The sequence below is a fragment of the Melozone crissalis genome, unplaced genomic scaffold (genome assembly GCF_028551555.1).
Source record: "Melozone crissalis strain CALT ecotype California unplaced genomic scaffold, PUWL_Pcris_2 ptg000063l_1, whole genome shotgun sequence".
In the NCBI taxonomy this organism is placed as follows: domain Eukaryota; kingdom Metazoa; phylum Chordata; class Aves; order Passeriformes; family Passerellidae; genus Melozone; species Melozone crissalis.
The window spans coordinates 6,211,102-6,236,115 of record NW_026535841.1 but is presented as its reverse complement, the minus strand read 5'-3'; positions in this window follow the sequence as shown (position 1 = coordinate 6,236,115).

Here is a 25,014-nt window from a genome sequence, read left to right as displayed (position 1 = left end):
CTGCCTCTTCTATGTCTTTAATCCTTTTTTTCCAGCCTGCCTTGCCAGTGCAAAGTGTGCTTGCGATGTTAAACTTCCCTCATTAGGCTGAACATTCCTCTTTTTAACCTCTTTAACCTGCAGCATTCCCATTGGGAGCACCCTGTCTCCATACTTCTCAACTGCTCTTAATTAGATTGGGCATTTCTTGCCTCCACTGTATATTTACAATTTAGGAACAGGAAAAAATACAGCCTGCACTTAAGGGCTTTCTTCCCTTCGTTCGCTTCCCGTGCTTGATATGTTGGACAGCAGGAGGTGGAAATTTTAAAGCCCAGAGGAGCAGAACTTGTCTGGGAGGACAATCTGAGGCAGTTCAGGTCATTCTTTAGGCAGGGCTGATTCCATGTCTTGATGGATTTTTACATCAGCTCTCACTTTTTTTTATTTCCATCGCCCTGTGTGCGCATGTCCCTGTGCACACTCACACACAACCCTATTGTCTGTCGTCTGCTCTTCTCCTGCCATCAGCCTTTTATTATTGTTGATGTCTTTTCATTCCTGATGCCAAACTTGATTTGGAGATCACAGTACTGAGGGTTTCATTTGGAGCACTGTAGATGGAAAACTGAAGTCCTAAGTGACTGGAGCCCTCGGCCAATCTAATTGTTATTGACATTTGTGTCTGATTGTTCATCAAGGGGGATTTGACTTGCAGGCCAAATCATTCTATTACCAGGATTCCTTTCAACCTTTTCTCTAACATAAAAAACACCCCCACCCCAGTCAGCAGCAGCAGAATCAATGGCAATATCTGGAGATGTGGGAGGAGGGAGTGAAGCTGGAGGAGATCATGTACGTCCCGTTTGAAATGTGCAAGCAAAAGATCCGAGAGCCGGTGGTGTTGCCTTACAGGGGGAAAAAGGATCTCATTAACAGACTACCATTTTCATGGCAAGGTGAAGGAGGCAGAGGAAGGAGGGGCTGGCAGGGCTAATTATATTAAGGTCATTTCACCTGTCAAAACTTTCCCTTTAGTGGTGTCCCTGGTGCCCTGGGATAACATCCAGATTTGTCCTGAATGGTGTCTCTGTTCCTGCTTAGGAGCCTTGACTGGTGGGTCGTGAAGCGAGCTGCATGAAAGGAGCCCTGAAGGCACCCTTTTGCCTTCTTTTCACCTCCTGCTCTCCTTTGATTTTGCTTTTCCCCCCTCTTGAGTTTCAGGGTGGGTAATGACGAAGCCCTGCTGTGCCGCTCGCCCAGAGTCGCACTTTGCCCGGGAAGCACCGAGGCAGCTGGCACAGCAAACACCCCATGTGCAGCCAGGTTCCTGTCTCCCTGCATTTCCAACCCACTTACACCCTGCTGCAATGCCAATTTATCCCCCTTGAAAGCTCTCCTTTGGAGCAGAGAGGGATGGAGTGAGGCTGATTTTGCTCATTAGACTAATGGTGGAAACCGGAACGATGCAGATGCAGGGATCAAAACAGAACTAAGGGAAATATTCTGTTTATTCATTTGAAACAGGCAGGGGTGAGGGGGTGGCTGGTAAACCAGAGCATCCTCATCCTGATGATGAACCCTAGAATCACCTACCTCCTTCAGGGGATTGTTCCAAGCCATTAAGTTATTTCATTTTCCAGGAGTTTGGGGGGTGGATAATTTCTGCAGTTAATCTTTCTCTCAAGGCAGGTGGAGATGGCCTCACTTTGCTAACGTTAGCAGGTAGAAGCAATTTGGGGAAGGAGGCAATGGGAGGAACACAATAGGGTTCATTCAGGATCACGCAGGTTTTACGTGTCACCACGGAAACAGCAGAAATTTCAAAGATCAAAGACTTCTCCACCAAAAGTTGCTACCTCAATGTGTTGGGTAGCTTGAGAGAGAACTGAGGACAAGGAGGAAGTGAACCTAATTCCCCTGGCCTTGGGCAAACAGCTCAGTGAGTCAGATTTATCCTGCTGAAGTTGCATTGCTGGGGTTTGAGAGATGGATTTGGCTTAACTTGCCCTGCCTTTGAGAGATGCTCACGAGCAGCGGTGAGTCATGAAGTTGTGACGTGCAGTAGGACTTGATGAGTTTCCCTAAATCAGGACATATTTGGATCCAGAGATTGTCTTTCAAGTAGGAAAATAAGCAGAACCACATAGTTACTAATAGTACATAGTCATTACTACTTTTTAATTAATTATTTCCTTTGAGAGATGTGCGAGAGGTGTTGAGCTGTGGATGCAGAGTGGAAGTGCCTGGTGAGTGGTGCCATTAAGGTTGAACTGTTGGGCATCTGCATTTTGCTCCATTGAAAGAGTTAAATGACCCCTACTGATAAAAAGGATTCTTGGGGACAAAACCCTGCTGTGTGTAGTTCTGATAGTGCCAGGGGAATTGCTCAAACTGAGATGTGTATAACTATCTGTCACACCAACCTCTGCCACTCCAGACTCATCCCATCATATCTAACATATGAACAGCAATGATAGCAGCCTGTCCTCTGTTTCTGTCTGTCTGTTTGGCCCAATGCTGCTCTTCCATCCTCCTGTGTCCCAAGCCAGCTTAATTCAGCAGCAACTGGCCAGACTCATATCTGACTCTGATTGCTTTATTTGCTTTTGATGAAGTCTTTTGGGAGGTAATTCTCAATAAATGCCACTTTCTCCTTTCTGGAGGCAGGCAGGGGTGTGAAGGTACCATACAATGCTTTGGCCCTAAATAAGGAGGAAAAATACCCAAATGAGGAAAGTGCATCCTCACTCCTTGAGGATGTCAATCTCCCCTTGGGACCAGACCAAGCTGCTATTTCAAAAGTCTTCCAGACCTCTAAAACATTGGTTCCATCGTAGCACAGTTTGTAACTTAGGCCTTGAGGAGGATGAATGAACAAGTGTAAATGCTATTGCTCTTTCAGGAAAGGAAAGCCAGAGTTTTGATCATATCAAGGGCAATGGGAAGCAAAAATATGTGCTGGGGCTGGCACTTGAGTATCCACCCTGAGTCTCACTCCTGCCAGGTGTTCCTGCCTGGCTCCCAAGGCAGCGATGCTTCCAGTGCAGTAACCTGAATCATTTTAAAGAGCAGAGCAGAGACAAAGCACGGCATTGTCGGCAGCAGAGGTTGAATAAGAAGACCTTTGGGAGCCCCGCCACTTCTCCCTTTTAATCTGATCAGCAAGCAGCATTCTTGTAATTCCCTCCAGGTCACTCTGAATTCCTGCAGTTTCTCAGCCAGGTTGAAGCCTTCCCCTCTGATATTAAATAATGTGCAGGCTTGGAGAAAACAACAGAGCAGGAGCAAGGCAAGGCTCAGTTTATATCAGAAACCAACAGGAAGCTGCTGCCTCCTTCTCCCAGCATCTCTGAGGCTCAGGAATCTAAGCCTTACCTTGCACTGTGAGCTCTGCTTTTAAAATACTTTGCAAGGTCATTCTGAGAGGATGTGTTTGGTTTTTATCATAAAGCAGTGCCCTTACAAAGTATCTGCAAACTTCACTTGTTCTGGCTTAATTCAGGTGAAGCAGCAGCTTCAGTGGTAACCCAGAGCCATGGGACTGCTCCTAAAGCTCATGAAAACAAGGCTGGCTTGCTTCAAATCTCACTTCTGTTACATTTTGGGGGCACAGTGGAACCCACAAACACAGAATGAGGCAGGAATATGAATCAAAAGAATTAAACCTACTTTTGTCCCTCATTGGTGGGAAATAGTGATGTAGCCAGAATTCCTTATTCCAGCTGCCCTAGAAAAGCACTTTATTCACTTCAGTGACTGCTAACTCCAGCTTAATGCTGAACTACAAAGATTTTAAGTGATGCTGGAGAGATGAGAGTATTTTGAGAAGGGAAGTGTTATTGTTTTTCTGAGGACTTGATTTAGGAAAGGAACAAATTTTCTTTCAAAATATACAAAAGAAATATTCCTACCATGGAAATGCATAGCCTGAAGACTGAAATGACATTAGGTCACTGCTTTCTTTTATCGATAACTTTGAAGTCTTGTCCCAGTTTTCTAATTTAGATTCTTGTGATAAGAGGTTCTCAGCGAGCCTGGGCAAAAGCCAAGGCCCTCTCCTGCTAATAATGTGCTGGGAGCACAAGTACCAGTAGCAGTTTCAGTTCTGAGGATGGGCCAAGTCTGAAAAGTGGCTGTGGGGGCTCTGCAGAGACAAACCTTGAGACTTAGGACTGTTTTACATTTCAGCCAGCTCTGGGACCCTAGGGCATGAGCCATGTGCTGAGTTTGATCATTAAAAGCATCATGCTGGTGCTGCCTTCCTGCTCTGCCATGCTGGACTAATGCATGGGGTGGCTTCCACTGACTTGCTTTTTGAAATCCCTCCTGGTCTCATCTGTTCACAAGAACTTTTGAAAATTTCAAATAGTAAGGTGGAGAATTAAATGAGCAGCTTGTAGCTTAGCTTATTTTTGAGCAGGTGCTCTTGGGGATGAGCCAGCCCTGGGCAGAGCCCATCCTAGTCTGAGTGACATGGAGATGTGTGGAAGGAATGGGAATGATGCATTGCTGGAGTGGACAGTGACTGAGTCCAGTTATTCCTACCACCTGAGAGCAGGCAGTCCTGGAGAAGGTGGGAAGGTACAAAGGCTACCTGCCCCCAGGAGTTACCTTCTCCTCTGTGTAGTGTTGGGGGATGCTCATGAACACTAAAGAAGAACTTGAAAAAGCTTTCCTTGCTCCAAGACCTAAGGCAGCTGCCATCTGAGCACAGCACATACACAGTTTGCTGAGTGTTTCAGCAAGAAGGAAAAATGGGATCCTTGTGTCCAGAGGAGCACCCTGGCTGTCTCAGCCCTCCCAGCTCCAGGACTGGTCACTGCAGGTGCACTGAGCACTCGGGCCTGCCCTGAGGAATGCCAGAGCTGGGACATTTGTGCTGGAGCCATGGCTCTGGGAGCAGCGGCACCATTGTGCTGCACCATTGTGCCTGCACCAGCTGTGTGTGCAGGACCTGAGCCCTGAGAGCTACAGCTCATTCTGTAATTAATTAGCGATTCCTGACCCCAGGCAGCTCCAGCCCACTGACAATAACAAGATTGCAGGAGCTGCCTCCGTGCCCTCACCACTCTCATTACATTCACTGAAATCCCCTACCACAGAGACAGGAGCTGCTGGCAGGGCGGGGATAACCCTCCTGCTCTCCTTGCTTTGGCTCTGTTTCCCCGTGGAATGAGCCCTTGGGTGTTCCCCCCACCCTGAGTGGCTCCTTGCCCCAGGGCATTGCCCCAAAGGCCTCAGCAGTGCCAACAGCACTGCTCACCCCCATTGCCCATCCAACCCACTCACCAGCTGGGACGGGGGTTCTTTGGGAATTCTCCACAATGCCCTCTGTAGGCTCCAGATGAACAGAGCACACACTTCCCAGTGCCAGGGGAAGCAGGAATGGGCTGGGGCTGCAGCAGGACACGGCTGCCTGGGAGCTGGAGTAGCCCTGGGGAGGACTGGCTGTGGTTCCCTGGGTGTATCCTGGTGCATCCCAGCTGTGCCAGCTGTCCGGGAGAGCTCTGCAGCGAGGAGGTAAGCTGGGAGCTGTGCTAGCGTGTTTGCTGTCTCACACGGGGGTGCTTTCACACTCAGAATGGTTTTAATTATTTGTTGGAAGATTTTGAGAGCTCCCAGGGTAATGGAGAGGCCTCAGTCAGTGTTTCCTAGCTGAAGGCATCCATGGATGTGCGTTCTTCGCCTTACTCACAGCCCAACCTTGCATCAAGAGTGGGGCCTGTGCCAAGTGCCTGGGTGGTTCCTTGGTGGCTCTGGTCGTGGGTCTCAATAGTTGGCAGCTCCAGGCATGTTGGAGTTTGCACCAGGCTCTATGGAATTTGTAGAGAAATGTCTGTTTCTCCTAAATTATCACTTATTATTTTGCCTTACAACAGTGTAGTAAACATAATCTTGCAGGGGTAAAACTTTGTTTGTGGGAATAGCAAAGTGGCTCAGAAAGACGGGACTTCAGCTGCAGAGGTCAGTTGTGGCTGTAGCTTCAACCCTGTACTCCTGTCCCAGGTTACACTGTGCAATTCCAAATGTTCAGGATTCCCTTTAGTGTCAATTCTTGAGCAAGAAAAAACTCTCTCCTATTTTTTTCCTGCAGCAGATGCTGCTGACTAACTGAATTCACACTTCCAAGCAGGAAAAATCAAAGGAACAGGTTCCCTTCCCTACTTGGCCTCAGACTTCACCTCATCTGGGTGAGCTGTGTAAGGAACTAGTCCAGAATTTTTTGTGTAGGTTTTATAAAGTCATGTTTGTGGTGAAGGTGGGAGAAAGGATCCCAAATGGGGGGTGATGGCTCCTGCTAAGGGTATCTCACCTCCAATGTGATCCATGCATTCCCACAGCACTGAATTGCCCAGTCTCACTGCTCATCACCTGGGGATCTCTCTGCTAGGCTTTGGAGCTCAGCTCTGAGCATCAGCTCTGTCCCTGTGACCCACACCCCTTCCCCTGCAGGCTGGGCACAGAGGAGCGAGCGTGGGCAGTCGGGTACAGCGCAAAGGGAGAGCACAATAGAGCAGGGCCAGATGTTGGCGCATCAGTGGGGAAGCAGAGTGGCCAAGAGCTGTCACCAGGACAACCAGAACACTGATGGATTGGTCCAGCCCTGTCCCCTGCACTCTGCAGATGCCTTCCCACCTTCAAACCATCCCTCCCATGGGCTCTTCCACCCATCCCTTAGATCATCTGCAGGGCACTGACAGACTTGTAACAGGGCTAACATTTCTGCAGACACTGCTGATCTGGAGGGGGCTGTTTCCATTTCTCCCCAGTACCTGAGGATATTTTATGGGGATAAGGTGAAGAGGCTCATGGTGTTGGGTGGCTTGGAGTGCTCATGGACACAGCTGATGGGCTCCACCTCTCTTTCCTTGCACTCGCCCCACAAATCCCACCCCAGTGTTTTGGTTCATCAAAGCTCACATGATGTGATCTGATACTTGCCTGTCCTTGGGGAAAGAAAAAGCACTGAGTGATTCCTTTTGTTTTAAGTTGTGTAATTGGTAAGGAAAACATATCCTCTTCTAGTGGCTTTTCTTTTATTGTCATGTTTAGGAAGTTTTCTCGCATGTCATAACATTTTGTCTGTTTTTACTGAAATCCTTCCATGAAGGAATGATTGTTTGCACAAACAGACTGACATGTTGATACAGGCTGACAACTGCATGGCTAAGACCAAAATAAAATGTAAAGTAAACACATTTGCATAAGTTTATAATACGACCCAGTTCTTACGAAGCAGAGGAAATGGGGAGATGTGAATCTAAGCAGCTTATCTTGCATCTCCCCTTTTGCTGTGCCCCTCATTCTTAACCTCTGCTCCATGAGTGCCATGGGAGAGTTGTCTGATTTTTCCATTCAGATTTGAAACAACAGGTCCCTCTCGTAGTTCACTTGTGGTTTTGTTTTGCTTAGGAGGGAGGGCACGGAGGAGGGAACATTCCTGGTTTTCCCCTCATGTGAAACTGGTTGGTCTTTTCATCCATTTTCTTCTCGGTTACACTTTAAAAGGCTTCTGTCAGTGTATTTTCCATCACTTTGAAATTGCATTGACATGCTGCTCTTTTGTCATAACTGTAGCATCACAAAATGCTGATTTGGTACTATCTATTTTTGATCTGCTTGTGGCATGATTTCCTTAAGGATTGTGAGATCGGTGCCTCTTTTTCCAGATGAGAAAACCAGAGCGTAGAGCAGTGATTTCCTTTTGGACTCAGATCACTGCTGTCCTGTCTGAGTGAAGTGAGATTTGTTAGTTCTCAGCTGCCTGGAAATGATACAGCTCCCTTGTTGATGTGTGTGACTGGAAACAAGCCCTTGCCCAGACGCCCAGGAGTTCATCCAGCAGTTTGTGGCATCAGTCAGGTCTAAGTTGTTTGTTAGCTTTCACAAAACTGGTCCCAAAAACTATGAATCCTAAAAATACCTTTTGAAGGGCCTTCTCTGAATCTGGCTGTCCCAGAGGGAACCAAAGGGCCCTTATTCCTAAAACTGCAGTTAATCCATGCTTTACAGTTGAAGAGAAGGAATGAGGGAAGTCTTGGAAAAGTAACATGATGTCCTTGGAGTAGAAAGATGCTTACACCTGACTGCCACAGTGGTAAAGATGGACTCCAGCTCCATCAAAGGACTTTTCTTTGACTTGGACAATTTCTGCCTGCACTTAAACATCTCTGTTGGACTTCCCACAGTAACTGAAGACAGAGGAACTTCTAAACTCAGCTCTCAATCTCAGAACCTTAGAGGTCCCTGAGCCGCTTGAGAGCCATGGCCTCAGTCATTGTTATTGGTAGTAGAGGGGCAGAGTTAACTTTTCTATCAGCTTTGAACAGAGCCATTTTGGTTTTGATTAGGAGGAGCCCATTGGTGCCAAACGATCTGACTAACAGAGCCCCACATGAGCAATCCTTGCTGTGGAGACAACACAATAATACTTTCCAAAATTCTTGAAGGGATCTCAAAGCCCTGGTCTCCTAGGGCATGAGCAATTCAGATGCACCATCCTTCCATGTGTGAGTTTCAGGGAGAGAGTGTGATTTAGGGGAATTTTTATTTTGGCTTTCCTTTTGCCTCTTTTGGGCAGTTGCTAGGTTGGTGGGTTGTTGTCCGTGCCTTGACTGGATGGTTATTATTTTAGGAACTAACATTCAGTCCTTGGAGCTGTGTGATCTCACAGCGATCCTCATGTCACTGTCCTTAGGAGGGTCCCAGCTCTCCATCTCCATGGCTTGCTCAGCTGAGCTCCCTCCGGAGCTCCAGAGCTGATAGGGAATGCAGCTGTTTTCCTGCTGGCCCCTCTGGCTCTGAGTTCCAAAGGGAACTGGAGGGTCAGAGCTCTGTTTGTCACCATCTGACCCCATTGTCATCTGGGGGGACTTTGCCAATGACATTGAGGAGAGCAGCACAAGGGTGCTCTGTCATGGCAACATCACTCTGGAGTAACAGTGGGGAACATTATTTAGGATTTTCTTCCTATGTTGTTGCACATGCTAGTAAAAGTCTAACAAGAAAAATACATGTTTATGAAAATCCTAGACATGGTGTCCCCACAGCCAAACCCTTCACGTGTCTTTATGTTGTTGGATTTTGGATGTGCCTCTCTCTTGACAGGAATTGCATGCCCAACCTTAAAAAGTGGCAAAATATTCAAGGCTTATAAGCCATAATTTTGATTTCCAAGAGGCAGCCATGGGACTGTGATATCCAAATGATCCATGAAATACTGGTGCCATGGCTAGTGCTGGATCCTGTAAAGAATGGTGTTTGGGTAAATATTCTAGAAGAGTTAGAGCAAAAATACTGTTTGCAGGAGAAAGAAGACCTGGGAAGGGGTTGATTGATGCTTGTATTTTGTCAGTCTGGGTATTTTTCTGTGACACACATCTAGTTTAGAGTGCTGGTATTAAGCTCTGATGTTGTATGTTGCAGGTTTTGTGGCTTTTCCAGTTTTCTTAGAAAAGCTGGGAAGAGTTTTGGTGTATGTAGGACAAAATGTGGCAGGGATGACTGGAACTGAGTTTGTGAGCACACAGGTCCCAGCAGATGTTCCTAAGGCCAGGATACCGTAGGAGAGGCAGAGCTGAGTGTGACTCATGGGATTTTAACTGTGCCTTCCCAGACTGACAGTGAAGCTTCATCTTAACTGAGGGAACTGGGCTGAGAGCTGGGGGTGTTCAGCTCGAGAAGGCTCCAGGGAGACCTCGGAGCCCCTTCCAGTGCCTAAAGGGGCTCCAGGAGAGCTGGAAAGGGACTTGGGACAAGGGATGGAGGGACAGGACACAGGAAATGGCTTCCCACTGCCAGAGAGCAGGGATGGGTGGGGTATTGGGAAGGAATTGTTCCCTGGGAGGGTGGGTAGGCCCTGGCACAGAGGCTGTGTCTGCCCCTGGATCTCTGGCAGTGTCCAAGGCCAGTTTGGATGGAACTTGGAGCAACATGGGATGGTGGAAGATGTCCCTGCCCATGGCAGGGGGTGGCACTGGATGGGCTTTAAGGTCCCTCCCAACCCAAACCATTCCATGATTATCAGAATTTGGGAGGCCTGAGTCTGTATTTTGTGGGTTTTGAAGGTGATTTGGAAAGAAAGGGGAAAATGTCATGGCCAGAGCTGAACCAGTTTATGTTACCACCACATTCTCTCCCTGGCCTTGCTGCAAGCTTTCTGAGAAACTATAGACCAGTCACATATTTCCCTCCACTGCCCTGGTATTATTATTTGAGAATTAGAAATAATTAGCTGGTTTTTGCCTGTTACATCTGTTCAGACCACAACTAACTGGAACTTGACTTTCCACTCTGTGGCCAGACACAAGAGCAAGACGTTAGTCTGAACGTTTGGCTTGTCTGATAATTTTCATAGCTAATGTATCAGATAAAACCAAGCACAGCAAGAACGTGTCTTGTTCCTGACTCTGCTCTAAAGGTTGGCTTGACAGTCATGTGTTTCTGCACCAGTGGAGCTGCTTAAGCCAGTGTAATTGTGCTGCTGCATACGTGGGTGGGACTGATTTTGGACTGGAGATGTTAATGGCTCGAGCGTGGTGTAGGACTCCAAGAACAAAGGACGTGGAAGTTTGACTCCCAGATCACAAGTGGGAGATGATAAGGGCTTTATTTGAGTCTTCTGGATATCATCTGATACATATCAGATCATCTGAGTCCCCTGATGAAGGAGGTGGCTAATAAACCCAGCCTTGTGGCAATTCTACCACCCCAGCTTTCAGAGTTCACTGGTTCATGCTGGCAGGTAAAAAGATATTAAAGAGATGGGTACCTCTTATTCCTTAAAAGTTCTTTTTTTACTACCCTGTGTCTCCCAGGTCATCTGCACTGGTTTTTCATGTCATTCTGCTGGGTAGGAACACAGGGCTTGAGCTGGCATCTGTGGGGAATTGCTGGGAAGCTTTGCCCTGCTCGTACTCACACTCCAGATCGTTTACACAAGCTTTGCAAATCCAGTGTTTTGGGAATATGGTCGGGGTATGCTAGAATAAACTAAGCATGCTGCTTCCATGAAGTGTGGGAGCAATGAGTCACATTACACAGAGGGACTTACGTAGAAAAACTCCCTGCTAGGTGTCAGAAGAAAATGTGTTTTGTGCCTGCAGCCTCTGTGGTTGGGCAACACATGCTGCAAAAATGTTCTGGATGTGCAGGAAACCAGCTAGAGCTGGGAGCTCTGACCAGATCCCAGGAACACAGAAATCCTACACAAATGTCCAGAAACTTCTCAGCGGGAAAAGAGGACATGAAATAGACTCCTGACAGTGTTTTATAGGGCTTTGGCTTCCCCCTTTCAAGGGGATTTGTTGGATACACCCTGATGCAAGTTTGGATGGAGCTGTTGCTGCTCATGGCAGAACATCCGAGATCACAAACTCCCTTCTTCCCCATTCCCGTCACAGAAGCCCTTGAGGAAGGGAATAGCCTGATATTGAAATTGTCTGTAAGCTAGTTAGATCAGCATCCCTAGACTGCTGCAAGGGCTCTTGGATAATGTATGTATAATTTTTTTTATGGCTTTTTATGGAAAAGGAAGTCAGGGCTGGGTTGGTGAGACTGGAAGAGCAGGGAGTGGATTGGCTGTCAAGGGTCAGCCTCCCAATAGCCCTGTGATCAAAGGCTGCTCTCAGCAGCATGAGTTTATAGGCAGCCAAGACAAACAATGAACGACTTTATCTACTTTCAGAAAAGAAAAAACAACAAAAAACCAACACTTAAGTTCCAGGAAACCATTTCTGGACTAGACAAATTTTGGTTGTTATTCCCCTTCTCTCTCCTAGTGCAGCTATTTGTAGATGTAGGATGATAACAGAGAGGCAGCAGAGCAAAGTCCAAACATGAACCAGGTTCTCAGGTGGTGAAAATCGGTGCAGAGCTGGGGAACTCCAAGCAGCAGCACCAGTTTACTCCTGCTGAGAATCTGGCCTTCACCAGCAGCTGTCCCTGGAAAAGCAACAGGAAGCTGTGAATTGAACCGTGGCCATTTCCCCTGGTTCGATCCCTTCTCCGAAGGTGTTGCCTCATTTGTTTGCAGTTGGAATATTGCCTGTTTGGCTGTCCCAGCTGGGCCTCCAAAGTCAGCTGGTCAGAGCACAGCTGGCCAGTTTTAAACATGCTGTCTGCAGTCTCAGCTTGCTGGATAAAGTGAGCAGAGGGGAAAAACATTTTGGGCTCCTGTATACTTGATTATTTGTTCGGGAGGGAAAGGAAAATATGAGAAGAAAGACTCTCATTCCTAAAATGGAAAAAGTTGCAAAACATTTAGTTGGGTTTGGATGCGAGGGAGAGGAATCTTCTCAAACTGCAGAGTGTTCTTGATTTAGGATTTCCTGTTGGATACATTTCAGAAAGCTATTCCAGTCATAAGTGGCCAGATTCTCAGCTAGAATAGATGTGTAAAGCTCTGCTGATATGAATCCATGTAACACTTTGACCCCAGCCTAAGATCTTAGGCCATGGTCTGGTCATGGATTGCAAAGATCTATCCCTGTTTATGGGCTCAGGGCAGGACTAAATCCAAACAGAAGTTGCAGTTCTGAGGTTCAGAGCTGCAAGTGGGTGTTTAGTCCCCTCCAGTGACACCCTCAGTATTTGAGGGTTGGACTGTTCTTGGAAGATGTCTTAATTCAGGACTGTAAGGTTTGTTTGGTGTTATGCTAAATGGGCCTGTCACATCTGTCGGGGGAGAGCCAGGAAGCCCCCAACCTTCCAACCAACCAGCCTTGGGGGTTTTATACACATTATGTGTTTGTACCCTTCTACACACTGAACATGGAAAATATTGTGAGAAAATCTTCCCAAGCCAGGATTTAGTGCTGAGAATAGAGGCAAAAAAGCCCTGGGGGCTCAAGAGAACATATTTCCATAGTCTTTCCAGATGTCCACACAACATAGTGGAGAGCTGGGAGGGCATTGCCCTTTCCATTCGTGGGTGCTCCTGAGAAAATAATGGGGACTGTGGCCTGGATGTGCAGGAACAGGACCATGGGAATGGAGCTGCTGCCCAATGAGGGATGAAGCACCAGGAGAAGTTCACCTTCTCTTCTTCCCATCCAACCTGGTGGACTCAAAGGGATACATCTAATCTCCTGTTCTGGATTTTGGGATGGAAGGGACAATTGGGTCCAGGCCTGCATACTGAGGTCAGCAGCATAATCAATATCAGGACAGGTTGTCTGGTTCTCTGTCCTGGCTCTTAGTACATGAAGTTCATCAGGTTTTGCCAATGGCTGCAGCCTAGGGTGGAAGGGCTTTCTCCAAGGAGTTACTGAGCTCTAGCTGGAAGATCTGAGATGAAGCAGAGAGAGATTTGTCAATGTTTGGGGGGTTTTGAATTTTTTTTTGTCTCTTACCCTTCCTCCCACCATGGGAAGGCACAGCTACTGGAGACCTCCATGGGAGGGGAGGATTTCCAGGGCCGGGACACGAGGCCCCTAGATTTTCCTTCCTTGGCTGGCACCACTGCTCCAGGATATATTCCCAAATCCCCAACTTTGTTTCCACACCTGTCAGCAAGGGCTGGGCTGTGTCCACTGCTGTGCTCTCCCCTTGATGTCTCATTCTCTCTGCTCACGTTCTGTGTGTTCCTCTGCCTTTCTCCCACCCTTCAGAATCAACACTGCAGCAGCCTGTGAGTGACAGCAAAAAATGAGCTACTTTGTTTTGTTGAACTTTATTGACTTACAGGCCTTTGTTTTAAGCCTTTAACATTCAGTCTGCTGCCTGCTGCTCCTGCCTCATAGGAGCTGTTGAACTCCAGAGGCACCAGAGCTCACAGGTTGGTGCTAACACACCTGGTACCTTCAGAAGGTCTAAGAAAATTAGGTACTCACTTGCCCAGGGATCTTAGAAAAGTTCAATTCTCCCATTCCTAGAAGGTGCCTGTGACTCCTCCAGTGAAAACATGCTGCATTTCCCCAGCGTGGTTCATTATTTATACAGTATTTCTGCATAATTACTGGGCTCGTGTGAAGGTCTCAAGGTGCCCTGCAGATGCCAAGGTGTGACCTCACCTGCAGTTAATGAAACTGGTGACCGATAGACCTGTGACTTGCCCAGGGCACAAAGCACTGGGCAACGTGAGCCGGCTCTCTACCTCCACCCTGATGAGTTACCCCCATTCTGCTGCTCCAGAGAAGCTGGAAATCCAGTTTAACCATGTGCTTGGGAATTCCCCAGTAGCTGGAGGGGATGGAGCATTCTCACACCCCAGCACCGTGGGTGCGGTTGAGGTGAAGGACGCATGCGTGGGATCGTGCGCGCTGCCTGAGCCTGGCTGACCCCCAAACTGTCCCTTGGGAACTGGGACAATTGCTCAGCACTCAGCGTGGCACTTTGGGCTGCCAGCTGTTTCCCAAGGCTGGACAGAGTGTCCTGAGCATCCTGCAAGCTTGGTGACTGTGTTTGTGCTGGGATGTAACTGGAAGAAGAGTGCCTGACGTACGGGTGTTGGGAATCTGCCCCATCTCTCTGGTTAGAGGGCCTGTGGAAACCTGGGGACAGAGCTGCATTGCTCTTGAGCAGAACAGACTTTATGAGGGGGGAATACTCCCAAAACCAGCAAAATCTCTCTCTGTAATTAAGGAAATTTCTAAAATAATAGCTGCAAGCACCCTCAAATATTCTAAAAGTGGTTTGCAGCATAGCATTGTTAGGACCTGGTTCTCCAGAACTCACACTGGAAGTTTTGCCATCTTCCACTGCCAGACAACAATTTGGAAAGCCCCAGCTGTTGAACAACATGTGGCAGCAGCATGTGCTCCAAAATTGGGGAGAAACCCATAAAACAGTGACAGTCAAGCCATAATTTGGACCACCACTATTCTGCAGGGTTGGGGTTTTTTTTAGCATCTCTGATTGGTTTTTTAATTCATTCTGATTTCTTCACAGAAATAATCCAATGGTTTGATTGAGGAGCCTGTGGTTCCCTGCTGACTGGAGAGGCCCTGCTGCTGTGGCAGGGCAGGGGGGCTGGTGCTGCTCTGTCACTGGTGGTACAGAAGGAGCTGAGAACATCACCTGGACAGAGGTGATTTATTCAGTAGTGTGGGGATCTATTGCCAAACCCCACAGAGTATTGCATAAGAACTGGGAAGCCAACATTAAGGTTATTTGTTGCAATAAGGAGTTTTTAAATTTATTTTTTTGATAAAGGTCCCAATGAGAGCAGCTCAACAGAGCTGACTGGATCTCAGTAGGATATCCTCATGTGGAGAGGGCAGCACTTGGAGTCGTGCTCAATGCTGGGTGTGAAGGGCCATTCTTACAACCCAATAGTCAATATATTGGATAAATCTGTATCCAGCAATGAAGTCTGGATTGAGTTAGAATTGCCCAATGACCTATTAGTGCAATGTACTTGTTCTTTTTCCTGGCATGCTTGGGTTTTTCTCTACTCCTCATGGTTTTTTCCTGCAGTTCACAGATAGTTGGGAAAATGTACCGCCTTTATTTTCTGCATGGCAGAAAACATCTTCATCTTCTGCTCTTCTTTTTTTTTTTTTATTTTAAGCATAATTAACAGAGCAAAATTGCTTGCAGATTCTGCTTTTCAACGGTCCAAACACAAACTGTCGGTTTTGCTTTGGGGTTTTTTTATGGCTGAATTTTGGGAAAGAGGGGATAGAAGAATTAAAATTACCTGTTTTTCTGTAATGGGTAGAAACAGGAACCTTTTCATGAGAATTGACTGACGACAGTACTTTTTTTATAGGGAGGAGGGAGGATTAGGGTAAAGAGCAGAAAGAACAGCACGAGTTAAAACTCCTTTTGCCAAGTGAGCACACATCAGCACACTCAACAAAATTCCACCCTGCCTCTGCTAGATTGAGTTGGATGCCATTAACCTCCCAACTGCACTTTCTTTAGCAAATATGGTTTTCATTTTGCCTGTTTTGCTGCTGTTTAGGCCCTTATCAGTTCCTTGCTTGACAAGAGATGCTTCTGCTTTTTCTTATTTGTCCTTGCCTTCCATGCTCAAACTTGAGCATTTCCCATCATTGTTGGGTTGTTTCATCACAGACCAAATCATTCCCTTGCCTGTCCCCCCTCCTCTGCTGTTGAGCTTCATGATGAGGAGTGTGGAGGAAGGAAAATACAGAGCTCATTTATTTTTAAGTAACTGTAACTAATGGCTTCATCAGCTAACGTAGTGGAAAATATGCAAACTGCTTGGAGGAGAGTGGATGTTAAAAATGTAACTACAACATTATTGAGACATCTTTCAGCTCTAATGACAGGCTGAATAACAAACATGTCAGAAACTTTGTTGCTTCTCTAAGCAAAACCAAATAATTGAATTTATTTTCAGTGATGGTTATTTCTTTCACATATTCAGCTCCTCATCCATTTTGCTGTAGACCTTGTCAGATCTCTTTGAATAAACAGATTTTTTTCTTAAATGGTAGCATGAGCAGGGGGACAGGACTTTTTCGTACCTCCCTTTCTTCTCTGACCTACACTTTTTTTTGGTTTATCACATAAGACCAATTCTTAAATGTTTCTGCTGTGATTCCATCACATGCTTACATGGTGGTAGCTGTCTCTGCTCCTTGAGCACATCCATAGATGATGTGGACTGGACCCAATTTATTTATTTCTCAATAGCTGTGTTACCTTGTATCAGCTGATGATCGGGTTCCCATAGTCTGGAGCTGTGAAAGTTCTTGCACAAGCCTTTGTGTAAGTTGGGGGTGCTCATTCTGCTGTGGCCAGCAGGCTCTTCTCTGCAAGACTCCCATGATGGCGCAGGCTGTGAACAGCGCAGCAGAGTGTACGATGGGATCTTTTCTCACAGTTCTCACGGGAAACAGGGGAAACAAATCCACTTGTCTAATGGGACAACCCTTGAGAAGGCATGTATTCACTTTAAAGGCATCCTCCCAAAGAGAAAGGTTGGTTGGATTTCCATCCTTCCCCCATGGAGGGGCTGGGGAGGCCCTCATGGCACGGTGCCGCGCCGCACCTGCCAGCCCCTGCAGCTCTCTGCTCCAAATTGCTCCTTGCCCTTCTTGGCACCAGGAGCTAAACCTGCAGCTCTCCCTCTCTGAAAGGGAAGCCTGGAGCTGGCCCACAGCTCTGCAAGCAGTGGGGACATGGCAGCTCAGACACATGGTTCTTGCATGTGCGTTTCTTTTTAATGTAACGCAGAGCTGCAGCAAACCATTCCACCCACAGGTGAGATCCTTGGAAAACTGACTGCCCAGAGCTCTGAAGCTTTCAGCCTTCACGCTAACACACGGGCCCAGCTGGCTGCAGATTAAAGACCGCAGTTGAAAACCAAAAAGCATTTGAAATTGCACCACTGAGCTGGCAGGAAATTCCAGCTTTTTGTAGATGTCGGAGGCGTTGGAACGGCGAGGAACCAGAAGGTAAAATTCCGGGGTGAATCGCATCATCAGCGTTTCAGCAAAGCCTTGGACATGGGTTGTGCATGGGGGGGCACTATCCCCACCCCTCCCAGTCTTGGGAAGGGGGGAAGAGCATCCTGGCTTGCAGCTTGGCTCATGCCTCAGCTGTCTCTGAGCACAAGAGGCCTCTCAGCTCAGTGTGAGTCCCAGAGCGGTGCTCAGCACTTGCTCTGGGGATGGAGCTTCCAGCCCTGTCAGCCTCAGCCAGCCCCAGGCGTGCCAGAGATCTCCAGGGCAGATTGGAGGCTTTTGTTGTGCACAAGATAAACGTTCCCTTTGCTTCTTGGACTGACTTGCTCATACCCTTGGAAGATAACTCACAGTTTAGCGGGGTTTTAACTGCTCTGAAAGGAGTCAGTGTTGTGTGCGGTTTGATCAGAGAGGACATCTGCCTGCAAGGAGCAAGGGTAGGAGACCAAGAGGACTAAATGGTTTTTTGGACCTTTATCCTTTATTAGTGCAGGCATGTGTGGGCATGAAATGAGGCTGTTGGTGGACATTGATTCTGAAATCCTCCTGAAAATCAGTGTGACTGCTCATTCCCTTCCCCTCCTAAATGGGCTGCCGGAGATTATCACTCCAGCAACAATGCTTACAGGCAGCTGAAGAACTCGAGGCCTCCTGTGAAGCCATTGGCACCAATGGGAGACTTCAGCTTCCTCTTCTCTCATCCCCTTTCCTCCCCCCTCACCAAGAGTAGATCAAGCCCTGCCAGCATGAGCGGTGGAGAGCAGAATCTGCATTGACGACAGATGGAACGAATGTTATGGATGCATCCCAGGCCCTGAGCTGTTGTGCCACATAAATCAGTAGTAAAACTTTGCCAACTCAGAGTGCTTCATAGGACCAGTCTATCAGCCAGCTTAATGTCTGGCTCTGCAGCACCAAAATTGCATGGTCCAAGTAAAAGAAAAAATAAAATAGTGAATGCATGTGCCCTCAGTTGAACTTCCAGCCAGCAGAGCTGGGTTGGGTCCAGCTCCTGGAGATGAATGTGTCTCTGTGATAAGTGACTTGTGAAAGATAATTCATGGTTTGGAAACCTCCCACTGCACCAATGGGCCGTGGATGCTGCAGATGAAGTGTGAGGTCCCAGGCTGCAGATGCTATCGGAGCTGGGCAGGCGGCTGGATGTGAGCAATGGCCAGCCCCAGCCATCAACCCTGATTAGATACCAAAGAATCAGAGCACCCAAAAATACTTCATCTTGCTCTCCTTGTATGTGTGCCAGTGCCTGGACCACTCTTTTGCAGAGAAAAGCTGGAACCACACACAAGCACCGTGTGTGAAAACTCGCTCCCGTCAGGAGAGCTGCTTCCCATGCACTGCATAAATCCCAAGTGGCTGGGATTTAAGACCAAAAAAAAGGCAAATAAAAAGATTTGCTGTTAAAATTATGGCTTGGCAACCTTGTAGATGTGCGTGGGGGAGAAGTGCCTGCAACCTTTTTAGAGGCAGACTTGCCCTTTGGAAAATGAACTTCCATTAAAGTAACAAGGCTTCACCCTTCTTGGTGGGATTTTGGCAGCACAAGGGGGAGAGGAAAGGCTGAAATGATCCCTTCAGCTTTCTCACTCTGCCTCAGCAATGATAAAATGAAATATTTTAATGCAGCACTTCAGATCTCTGACAGCTGTGGTAGCCTGGTGTTTACAGAGGACATCCTGTTGCTCAAGGGAGACACTTCTGCCTCACTGAATTTAAGGGGTTTTAATTTTTTTCCCCTCCTCACTGCTCTTTAATGCAATTTCCACTCCAAGAGGCCATTGCAAGGGTGACTCTGCACATTCTGAGGGTAGTAACAGCAACAATTATCCATCAAAAAGCAGATCCAGCTTGTGGGAAAACTGCCCTGGCACCCACACAGGGCTGAGCAACACTTGGAAGGGAAAAAAAGTCTTGATGGTCATGGAAACTCTCGCTGCAGCACAGAGTCCAGCACGTGAGTGTATCCTCCTGGGATTGCATCCCAGCTTGCAGCACAGTGGGATGAATCATAAGGAAATGCCACCCCAGGGAACAAATTGGTCATTCTTGGAAAGAGCTGATGGCTCTTGGACTAGCCATGGAAGCAGGGAGGGAGGCTGCATCCAGCTCGCTGCATTTGCCATAGCGCTGCAGGAACACGCCAGCGAGGCCGGGCATGCTTTGCTGCCTTCCCAGCAGAAAAACCATTTCCCTGTGTTTTTGGTTCCTTGATCTTTCTAAATAAACAGTTTCTTTGTACTGAGAAAGAGAAAAAAAAAACCGAAAGCTCAGCCGTTGGTGCGCTGTAAAGATTTTTTTGGGAAGTAGGGAATGTGGGGACTTTCACCTGCTGGCAGCCCCTTTGGTGCTCCACAGGGGTTTTGGAGTCTTCTGAGCAGGGTGATGGGAATGATAACTGTGAGCCTTGAACAGCTTCTTCAGCTTTGGATCTCCAAACCTGCTGCACTCTCAGATTTTCCCCAGCCTTGTGGGCGTTCATGACTTTGTTCAGCTTTGCCTCTGGATCAGGAGAGCTCACGGGGCTCGCTCAGAACTCAGGGTCACTGGGAGGATCAGCAGCTGAGCCAGAATCAGTGGTTCACAGCCTGCTTACCACGAGCTGTGGGGTAGCTGGAGTAGGGGGAATTCTGGTGTTTGGATTCTGCTTTTCTTGGCAAAGGCTGTAAGACTCAAGGATAAAGCCTGGTTTACTTCTGTGGGATCTTCAGTGGAAACCAGGTGAAGATCTCACGTCTTTCTGCGATGACACCCCATTGGGAAGTCCTGTGAGCACCACCCAGGCATCCTTTGTTCTTATGCAGGAGATCCTGGGAGCTGTGACTTTAGAGGCCCATGATGTCACCAGGGAGAAATCCCTGCGGATGCTCGAGTGCATTCAGCTGGCTTGGGTAGGAGAAAGGGTGAGTCCCCCAGACTGATGGATATCTTGCACCTCCGGCCACTGATTTAAGGGGAAATGTGTCGCCGTCCTCCTGTCTCCCCACAAAAAGCCTTAGATGGAAGAAACTGGGAGATCTTACAAGATCTCTATCAGGGGACTTGCTTTCAAGTGACAGCCACGTCTTTAATCCAGCAAAATCTTTCTGTTTCTATTGATGCCCTACAATAAAAACAAAAGTAAAGAGAGGGAAGAATTAAGAACAGGGAGACTTGCTTTTAAAAGGCTTATAAAAATACATATAAAGCGAGACACGATGAGAACAAAGGGGTAATGGAAGCCGACAGACAGTTCTCATGCCATTAAACTGCATCTCAAAAAAAATCCTCTCAAAAAATAAAAAAAAAGAAGAAGTTAATCGTTATTGGGGGAGGGGGGAGTGTTTTTATTGTGAACATGTGCAAATGGAGGCTTCAGCCATATAAAACCCATGCCCACAATAAGTATATTTGTGTAGCAATTAATGTGAGATCAGAGGCTCAGCTTTTGCCAAATAGTCGTGTCAGCATGGGGTACATTATGTGTGTCAGGAATCCAGTTTCCAAATGTGGAAGACATTGGGCCACTCATAATTAAATGTTTTGTCATCGCGGGGCAGAGCCGCGTGCGCTTCGGCTGAGCCGAGCGCGGCACCTCCAGTGCCATAGCCCAGGGTTTGCTTTTTGGCAGCTCTTTAAGGAAACTTTATGCAGAAGGAATTTAAAGACACTTGTAATTAGATCTCCCCCCCTCCTTCTTTTCTTCCTCCCCCTCCCTGAAATGCAGAGGGCAATTTTGATTTTCTCCCTCAGCCAAGAAAACCAAGTTTCAATTTCTCTTTATCGTAGCAGGGATTATCTCCCTGATTGGCTGCATTGAGACATCATTTCCATGGGTTTCTGTTAGTGTTTCTAGTAACACTTCCGTGAATCCAATACTTTCTGGGAAGTTTATTGCAGCAGCTGCTAAAGGCAAAGCAGAGACGTCCAAATAGTGCAGGAACATGCATTTACCACACTTATAACTCCAACAGATTCAGTTACAAGAACTGCTGCAATATTTCTTTTTGTTTTCCTCCCTTTTTATTTCCTTTTTTTTTTTTCCTTTCCTATTCCTTGTGGTCTTATTAAGACCCAGCAAAGGCTGTGGTCCCTGGTGCTATGTCTCTGAATTAATTTTAAGTAAAGCAGAGGCTGGAGTGGCGTGTGGGAAGGTTCTTGGCATGGATGGACTTGGCTGGAGTTTTCAGTGGAGAGGCATTTAAGGGAAGGGAGAAGAGGATTGCGTGTGTGTATATGGGGGGACAATATTTTTTATATACTCTGCACAAAAAGCCATCTCCAGAGCTATCAGGCTTTCATCACCCCAGTCTGATCCAAGGATGTTCAAAAAGTGAAACACGTCGTAAATCTGGCAGGCTGGCTGGAACTTGGAGAGGTTTGAAAGGCGCTGGAGGGTGGGAGCATCCTGGCTGGGCTGGGCTGGTCAGCGCAGCCCGCGGCGGGGGAAGCCCCTTTCCCCGGCTCCGGGCACTTCCATGGGGCTTTTATCTCCTTGCTGAGGAGATATCCCAATTACTCCCCCACACCTACTTCCAGGGAGATGGGAACAGATGGGCCCCACTGTAGCGCTAAGCGCTAAGCAGCTGAGACAGAAGCTTGAGAGTTCAGAGTGATTTTTTTCTTTTAATTTTTTTTTTAGTTCTTTAATGGTTTTCTCAGTGGTGATGTGAGGCATTGCTTGAGAATAAGGAGCGCAGCGCAAGTCAGTTTTCATTCCACCTTTCCCAGTGCTACTTCTTCAAGCCAGTTTTTATTCCACCTTCTCCAGTGCTACTTATTCAAGTGATCTTCCACTTGATGAGAATTGGGAGAGTGGTGTAAAAGATGATTGGGGGTGGATGGCAGAAGCACTGGTGCTTCCCCACTTTCAGTGCCCTTTTCTGCGTGAGGTGAGTTAGACTTGGATGGGCAGCACTGGATTTTGGAGCCTTTCTGCCCCTCCACTGGTGGTTTGTGACTCAATTGCCCTGGTTAATTCAGAATGAGATCATTGATGCTCCAAAACTGCAATAATGCCTCTTGATTGCAGATCCCATGGTGGTGGGCTGGTATAGACAGTTCCCTGTACCAAAATGTATTCCAGGAATTTTCCCGACTGTTTTCAGACCTCACACTTTCCAAAAGTAATAGGAACATGCACCAGTGATGGAGACATATTTTACTCTATAATGAGCAAAACACCCACATTTCCACATTTGCCCTTTATTAACTTTAACCACAACTCTTCAGGACTGACCATAAATTAAGTGTCAGCCATATTAACTTTGAAAGATGATGTTACTTAAAGACACCTGCTAATTAATTACAGCCAGAATCTTAGCAAGGCTCTAAATGAGAGGGGTTCTCACCTCCCAAGCAGTATTTCATAGGAGGCAGGTAGCGTGCCGAGCTCATGGATACTTCGCTCGGTTTGTTTGTCTTGTAGGTGTTGCAGCGGGATGTAAATTCTTGTTATTATTAAGAAAAAATCCCCTTTTCTGAAAATGATTCATCAAACACTTCATCCTCGTTGCATGTAACATCTTGCTGAGCCTGGAATTGCTCTCTGCTGAGCGCTTGCACCGCAGGGAAGGCGCTGGGTTCCACAGGAGCCGGGGCGCTCGCGAGAGGAGCCTTTGCTCAGTCTGTGCTTGCCTCCCATGGCTGCATGGGGGAGAAGCCTCTGGAGGAGTAGAGGCCAACAGGAGTTGGTTTCAACTTGTCCCGAAGAGGTGAAACCTTCCTTTCCTCTGAATCTCACCAATGATGCTCAGTTTTCCATTTCCCCTGCAAACGTTGTCCCTGCTCAGGAAGTCCACAGAAAGGGAGGAGCCCAGGGTGGACGAGGAGATCCTCTTTCCAAGAGGGAGAAAAATTATTTGGGATTAGTAGTGAGGCCACCTAATCCTATAAGAGCTTCTCCTGGAAGGCAAAATCTCAATTAATAAATCTGCAGAAATCTCAAATATTAATGGTGAGGCTGAAGGGAGAAGGGGAGAGGGTGGCAGCAGTGATTGGATTGCCTGACTTGGTGGCGTGCACTTCCCATCCCTGCTGGGGGAATTCCAAGCTTGTCTGTCTACTTTCTGTGCCTTCTACCACACTTTTGAAATTGCCTCTCTAGGTAGAAGGGCTGAGGGTAGTGAGAGTGCTGCAGATGCACAGCATCCAAAAATGCAAACCTATAGCATGGGGGAAATCTGTCTGAAACTCACCCAAGATTAGGGTGGCACTGGGCATTTGTGCAGGAGGTGTTGGTGTTTCTGCTCCTCCAGGGACAGGGATCCCACAAATTCCCAAACCCCATTGACACTGGAAGAGCTTTTGGGGCTGGAGTTGTATCCAGTGCAGCACCTGGGGCTGCACTTAGGTGTGTGGGGTAATCACAGGCAGCAAAGTGATGGCATCTGCCTGCTCTGCATGCCCCATGCATTATCCAGGGTGGGAAAATCCATGTCAAGAAGGTGGATTTAAGGCTGAACTTGCTTTCATGGATTGATGGAGTGCCTCTCTTTGTAGCAGGATGAGTTTATCTGGGTCCCTTCTCCAAGGACAGGTGAGGGGTGTGACCCACACTGAGGGCTGAGCGCTGGCTTTGCCATCAGGGAGGTTGGGAAGTTATCCTGCTGGTTTCATCTGCCCTTCCCAGAACCAGCACCATTCTTGTCCTTCATGTTGGTAGTGCTGCAGGGCAGTGGCTGCTTTCTGCATCCCAAAATCCCTTTGCGCCAGTAGTGCTACTGCAAAAGCTGCCTGGAGCAGCCCAGCAAAAATCTCACCTTTTCCTTCACTCTCTACCAAGAAAGGTCTCAGTGTTGAGCTAGGAGCCAGACTGTATCCTCACTCCCAAATCCTGGCCCTGTGGATTAAGCTCAGTAGCACCTGGACACACCTTTCTGCCAGCAACCCCAACAGCACTTCCTGCAAAAGAGGGTTTTTCCCCTGGCCTTCCCTCAGTCATGGTCACTCTCCCTGCAGAAACTCTGTCTCTCCATTTCCAGGCTGAACTTTTGAACCTTCCTCCTCAGCCCAGCCAGGTCATTATTTTTGACACCCTTTCCCAGAGTTATTGCACAGCTGAAAAAGAGAGGGCTGGCCTGGCCATGGCTTCTGGCTTTTCCCAGCGTCCAACACTCCCTGCTAGCCCCTGGCACATGTTCAGGTGAGCTCAGGGTGGCTCAGGACTTGTGACAGTGCAGTGGACAAGTGCCACTAGGGAGGAGAGCTGCCTGCCTGCTGGTGTTCCCACTTGTATGACAGGGAGGGTATTTTTCTTGAACTGGATCCTGCATTAATTGTTTCCTGGAATATTTCACTATACGAATGTCATGCTTCTGTCTGCTTGGCTTGCCCTGGGTTGAGCAGAGGTATTTATGAGTGGTTTTTGCACATATTTTTCACCTTTTTGAAATGTTTGGCACTGTTCTGGATGCTGGAACAGATCCTTCCTGTTGCAAATACTGAACTCAGTCTGGTTGGGCACTGAAGGGAAAAGCAGTGGTTTAGCTGCTCAGCTCTGGCTTTGCTGATGCTCAGTGATGGTGAGCCCTGCACTCCTGGAGTTGGCCAGTGCAGGGGTCAGGTCTCTTTGCCTATGCTGGTGTAATTCAGAAGTCAGAAAAAGCCTCCTCCTCCCCAAAAACAGCATCAAGGAAATCTGTCCTCTTCAGAGCTGGGT